Raw genomic sequence first — 6,000 nt, 5'->3', positions numbered from 1 at the left:
CTACCAAAGACACATGTACCACCCAGTGGTGTTACTGATCCTCCGGGGAATACCCTCTGCTCTGTACTCCGCTTTCTTCTCCTTTGTTTTCAATATAGCAGTGTGTACATGTTAATCGCAAACTCTCTAACTATTCCTTCCCCTGCCCTTCCCCCCCAACCCCTGTAACCATAAGTTCATTCTCTGTGAATCTGTTTCTCTTTCATATCCTTTTTTTTTTTTTTTTTTAAGATTTCACATATAGGTGATGTCTTATGGTATTTGTCTTTCTCTTCCTGACCTACTTCACTCAGTATGAAGATCTCTAGGTTCATCCATGTTGCTGAGTAATATTTGTGGCTGAGTAGTATTCCATTGTGTATACATACCACATCTTCTTTATCCATTCCTCTGTTGATGGACATTTAGGCTGTGTCCATGTCTTGGCTCTTGTAAACAGTGCTTCAGTGAACATTGGGGTGCATGTATCCTTTTGGATCATGTTTTTCTCTAGAAAAGTGCCCAGGAGTGGGATTGCTGGATCATATGGTAAATATATTTTTAGTTTTTAAGGAATATCCGTACTGTTCTCCAATGTGGCTGCACAAATTTACATTCCCACAAACAGCATAGGAGGTTCTTTTTTCTCCACACCCTCTCTAGCACTTACTGTCTGTGGATTTTTTGATGATGGCCAGTCTGACTGGCCAGAGCTCTGTAGCTCAGATGGTAAAGCGTCTGCCTACAATGCGGGAGACCCAGGTTTGATCCCTGGGTTGGGAAGATCCCCTGGAGAAGGAAATGGCAACCCACTCCAGTATTCCTGCCTGGAAAGTCCCATGGATGGAGTAGCCTGGTAGGCTACAGTCCATGGGGTCGCAAAGAGTCAGACATGACTGAGCAACTTCACTTTTACTTTCATTCTGACTGGAGTGTTACGATAGCTCATAGTTTTTGTTTACATTTCTATAACAATTATGGCATTGTTGAACACCTTTTCACGTGCCTCTTGGCCATTTGCATCTCTTCTTTGGAGAAATGTCTGTTTAGATCTTCTGCTTCCTGCTGTGCTGGGCTCTCATCCCACTCTGGGGGACCTAGGAGCAGAGTATAAACAGAGCTAGGTCTCTGGCTGTGCCACGGTCCCGTCTGGTGCCTGACTCCTGGGAAGACCAGGGGCCAAAGATACAGTCATGAGAAAATGCACCCCATCTCAGAAGTGCTCCAGAGTGGACCCCAGACTCCCTTCACCAGTTGCAAGGAAAACCCTGCCCAGAATGGCATGGCATCCGGCATCTGACCAGCTGCCTCCTTCGAAACCGTCCCAAAGGAGGAGGAAAACCCTACAGAGTGGCTCCTGAGACTTTTCACCTCGGTTCCACAGGCCCTTCCTCTGAGAGCACTGCCCATGCCAGCGGAAGCCCACCCCATTTTGTCCTTCTCAGGCCAATCAATTCTGAGGGGCCCTGGTTCCATTAGGATTGTTTTGGAAACTTCTATATGGGTCCATGTGTCTGTGGTCTGGGGGGTCTGCGATGTAAATGCAGTGCAGGTCTTTACAGTGTGTTTGAAATGGATCCCCGGCCACCTCCTTTCAAGAAACATGCTTTGCCACTGATTTCAGAAGAATACCTGTAAGTCATCCATTCAATTATCTGAACAGATGCTGCTGACTTTGGGAGGGACGAGTCCCCGAGGTATGAGGTAATCAGGCCGCCTGTTCAGCAGGTCAGCCCGGGAGCAGTAACTCTCCGCTCTGGCCATGGATCAGAGGCTGAGTGGGATGGAGCTGCTGCCTGCATAGCCTGGTCCAGAGTTGAACTTTAACTGGTGGCTCTCTTAACGGCCAGGCTTGCTCTGGGCACAACTATAAAAAGGCATCTGAGTGTCCAAGGTGGCTTCTCTCATTCGTTAGGCTGAGCTGGTGGTCAGCCTTCTGCCTGACCCTGATTTCAGGTGCAAGTGGCTTTCAGTTCCTCCAACTTGGAAAGTCGGAGATTTTATGGCTTTTCTCTGGCCCAAGACCAGAATTCAAGATAAATGCAACTTCAGTAAAGGTGTGAACTCAATAATGGCAACCCTTAGGCACTAGGCCCAGACAGGCAGGAGCCAGCAGGATGTAGTGAGAAGCTTGAAGCTCTGCATTTTCTGCCCCATCTTTACTGAACAGAAGTTTCCAGAAGGCTCTCCTTGCCACAGAAATGACTCTGCATCCCCTCCCAGTAGGGCTGGTAGTGCTGGCAGCACCCTGCCACCCACGGCCACCTCTGGAGAAGCTCTCCCCGCATCCCAATCCCCTTTGCTTGTGGAGAAAATGCACAAGATGCTAGGCCCCCAGGCATCCACTTTCTAGTCTCCATCAGACCCTCTATACCATGGCTGTTTATTTGTTCATGCTAACCTCATCCATGGGCTTCCCACGTGCACTAGCGATAAAGAACCCACTCGCCAATGAAGGAGACATAAGAGATGAGGGTTCCATCCCTGGGTTGGGAAGATCCCCTGGAGGAGGGCATGGCAACCCACTCCAGGATTCTTGCCTGGAGAATCCCACAGACAGAGGAGCCTGGAGGGCTATAGCCCATAGCGTAAGAAAGAGTTGGACTCAACTGCAGTGACTGGCACATACGCATGTAACCTCATCCCATAGTCTCTCTTCTACTCTCAAGCCACAGACACCACCTCTTCCCCGCTGAGTCCCGCAAACAACCCTGTCTCATCCCTCTAGGGGAGTTGGGAGCAGACCCAAGCTTCATGACATCTCTTGCCACTTTATCTCCTAATACACCTCCATTCCAGTGCATCTGGTCTAATTCTTTCCTCGAAGGAGTTACCTTCCTTCAGTTATGCAGGTATCACTCTGTCCCTGATTCCTCGGCAGAAACAGACTGAGCCCCTAAGGTAGGTTAGTTTGGCCTGATCCACACACGTGACCACTAGGAAGTCCCTGAAGCTGACCACAGGGCACACAGCCCGCTCTGATCCCTCCCATCCCCTCTGCGACTGTGTGCTCTCAGAAGTGTAGGACCCGGGATGCAAAGGCAGCAAGGATCAGCTGGATTGGGAGGTTGAGGAGTCCCCGTGACATGGACAGTTAAGTCACGGGCAGAGCACCACCAAGGCATCGGTGGTGCTGGCCCAGCAGCCCTGGAGTTAGAGTCTGAGGCTCCAGTGTCACCTGGCGTCTGCCCTGTGAGTCGGGACCTTAGCCAGCTCACAGCTTCCTTGAGGTGTGGCTCCCCACTGGCAAAACGGCGAGCAGCAGTGGTGTCCCGGGCGGGCCGCATGGAATGAATGAGACGGCGTGCGCATGCCCAGGACTGTGTGAGTCGCAAGCTCGGCTCTCCCAGCTTTTCCCACCCCTCCCTCCGCATCTGCTTCCGGGGCTGAAAGCACGAGAAGATGAATCAAGTCCAGCAGGAGGCCCTAGTTTAATAAGCCACCTTTTCAAAGGTGTGTGCAGACACCCCAGAGCTAGGACACAGTCTGCGGCTACGGGGCTGTGTCGGAGCCAGAAACAAGCCTTGATAAAAAGGAAAGTAAACGAGCTATACCTCAGGAGACAGAAAACGGAGGATGCGGCAACTCTGAACTTGGCCTGGAACCCATCCGCCTTGCCTGCTTCTCAGGATGGGCCTGGGGGCTGTGGGCACACTCACAGACTCAGGTCTTCTGTTGGTTGCTTTAAGACTAATAAAGTCAGTTACAACAGGTCAGGGGGGCAGAAACATGCCATGGTCTCAGAGCTCTTTGGGGTTGCTACCTACTCAGAGATGCTTCCCCCCCCCCCCACTTCTTCTTCTTCTTCCTTTTTAAAGACGAGAAATGGTGACCCTGAGACAGCAGGTGAATTGTCTGAGGTCACAAAACTGCCCCTAGTGGGACCTGATAAGACCTTGTCACCTTACTCCACATCCAGAAATCTTTTTGCCGCTCCCTCCTACTCTGCAACCTGAGAAGAACTTAGATAAGAGAAAGGATGGAAGAAAGGAAGAAAAAAAAAATTGAGGAAGGAAGAAAGAGAGAGAGGGAGAGAGAGGAAAGGAGGAAGGGGGAGGGAGGAGAAGGGAAGAAAGAGACAGAGAGAAAGAAAAGGAGAATCAGATTCCCCTTTATTTCCCAGATATTGCCTTGAATTTCTCAGCTGATTAATCAAGGTGGCATGGACATTGTTCTCCACTAAGTACAGAAATCCTTCTAAAATTGCTTCTCCCCTCATCTCATCTGCCCTCTAACAGAACTCCTGAGAGTTACCTGCCATAAGGTAGTGTTGGGACACTGGGCAGTGTAATTACTCCCTCATTTTGCCAGGCCTCTTTGAGGAGCCACCATCTCTCACCACAGCTCTCCACTGTGCCCACACACGAAGGCACAAAGCCTTCTGATTCAAGGGCTCTTGACTGAGGTGAGATCAAAAGAGACTTTGTGATTCCCTCTATCGGATCCCCAACCAACTTATTAGCTAGAAGTAGAATCTTTCGCACATACCATTAAAGTTTTATTCTTCTTAGTCACATCTACTAGGGATTACGCCAGTGTAACTTGGTGTTACAACAAGTAACAAGGTAACAAAGATTCCTTGGTGTTAAAACAAAGACAAACATGATGTGAAATGATTGGGTGGCCAGGCTGCTCAGTCCCACAGGCTAGTGTGACCAGTCTCTTGAAGTGACAGGATGCAAAGGCAGAAGGGCTTAAATCTTTCTGGAGGTTGAAACGCTCCACCCAACTGCTTTTCTTTTTTTCTTTTTTGGTGCGGGGTTGGCTGTGGCGGGAGGTTGCTTAGGTGAATCAGGAGAAACTTTTTCTGCGCAGTCTTTCTGTGGCTGGGAGAGGGCCTTTCCGCAGTTCATTCAAATGGTTTGTTCAGGATCAAGAGGTGGGTACTTTGCATGCTTAGTTGCTCAGGCATATCCAATTCTTTGGGACTCTATGGACTGTAGCCCACCAGGCTCCTCTGTCCATGAGATTCTCCAGGCAAGAATACTGGAGTGGGTTGCCATTTCCTCCTCCAGGGGATCTTCCTGACCCAGGGATCCAGCCACATCTCCTGTGGAAGAGGAAAGCAATTGCTCTCAAACACCCATCCCCAGGCCAAGGCCTGACCTTGTAGGATAAAGGTTGTGTGTTTATACATCTGAGTATTGTCAGTGATTTTAAGATGACACAGTAAGAACCACTGACTGGGAATAGACATCTCTACAAAAAATTTCATTTTTGGAGTTAATTTGAACAATTTCCTTTTCTCCTTCCTTTTCTTATCAAAGAAAAGTAGCATGTTCATTGAGCAAGACCAGAGTAAAAACAAGTCTGAACCACACAGGCTTCTGCTGGACAGCTTAGCATTCCAGCCGAGTTAACCTGGCAGATGTTTCTATTCGGTGACAGGAGTCCCTCACCCAGGAAAGGGGAGCCAGAGGGACCGGGGTGGGGCTGGGCAGTGGAAGACAAGAGAGATAGGCAGAGAGTCTGAAAGTACACTGCGCGCATTGTTATGGGTTTCTGACTCTTACACATCTATACTTCTGGGTTTCTGAATGTAAAGAAAGAAGCCAAAAAAAAAAAAAAAAAACTCCGCATAAGCTGCTATGCTAAGCTAACACGGCCTTCGAATTCCAAACTGAACACAGTTTGATTCGGGTTTTTCAACAGTCGCAAGACCAGGCTGTCCGCGGGGAGGAAAGCCAGAGGGGGCCAATTAGGAAGGAAGGAATTAAAGGGAAGAATAAAGGAAAGGAAAAAGCCCAGATGGAAGGTCCAGCGGAGGGTGAATGACAAGACTGGAGGATGGCAGCCGGCGGCGGAGGTGGGGAGGCGGCTGCGCGGGAGACTGACAGGTGGGTCTCGGCCGCGAGGCGGGCAGCGGGGCGGGAGGTCTTCCAACCCCCGGGTAGTGCCGGCCGCCACGGGGACGCCTCCCAAACCCCGGCCGCAGAGGAGGGCGGGGAGCGCGCGGGGCGGGAAGCGGCTGCGGCAGGGGAGGCGGGAGCAAGGGCTCCCACTCCGGCCTCGGGGCCCGTC

At 50.4% G+C, this 6,000-nt stretch overlaps 1 protein-coding gene across 1 annotated transcript in view; it reads left to right on the top strand.

Annotated features, from left to right (window-relative positions):
- The first annotated feature begins 5,366 nt into the window (after nucleotides 1-5,366).
- VWC2 (von Willebrand factor C domain containing 2) overlaps nucleotides 5,367-6,000 on the top strand; it is a 130,980-nt gene continuing 130,346 nt past the window's right edge. The window contains exon 1 of the mRNA XM_006069641.4: nucleotides 5,367-5,816. The gene's annotated coding sequence lies outside the window, so the exon portion shown is untranslated. The remainder of the gene's footprint in view (nucleotides 5,817-6,000) is intronic.

This window comes from Bubalus bubalis, chromosome 8, assembly GCF_019923935.1.
Source record: "Bubalus bubalis isolate 160015118507 breed Murrah chromosome 8, NDDB_SH_1, whole genome shotgun sequence".
In the NCBI taxonomy this organism is placed as follows: Eukaryota; Metazoa; Chordata; class Mammalia; order Artiodactyla; family Bovidae; genus Bubalus; species Bubalus bubalis.
Note: the sequence above shows the minus strand (reverse complement) of the source record. Positions and strands in the feature narration are given on the sequence as shown.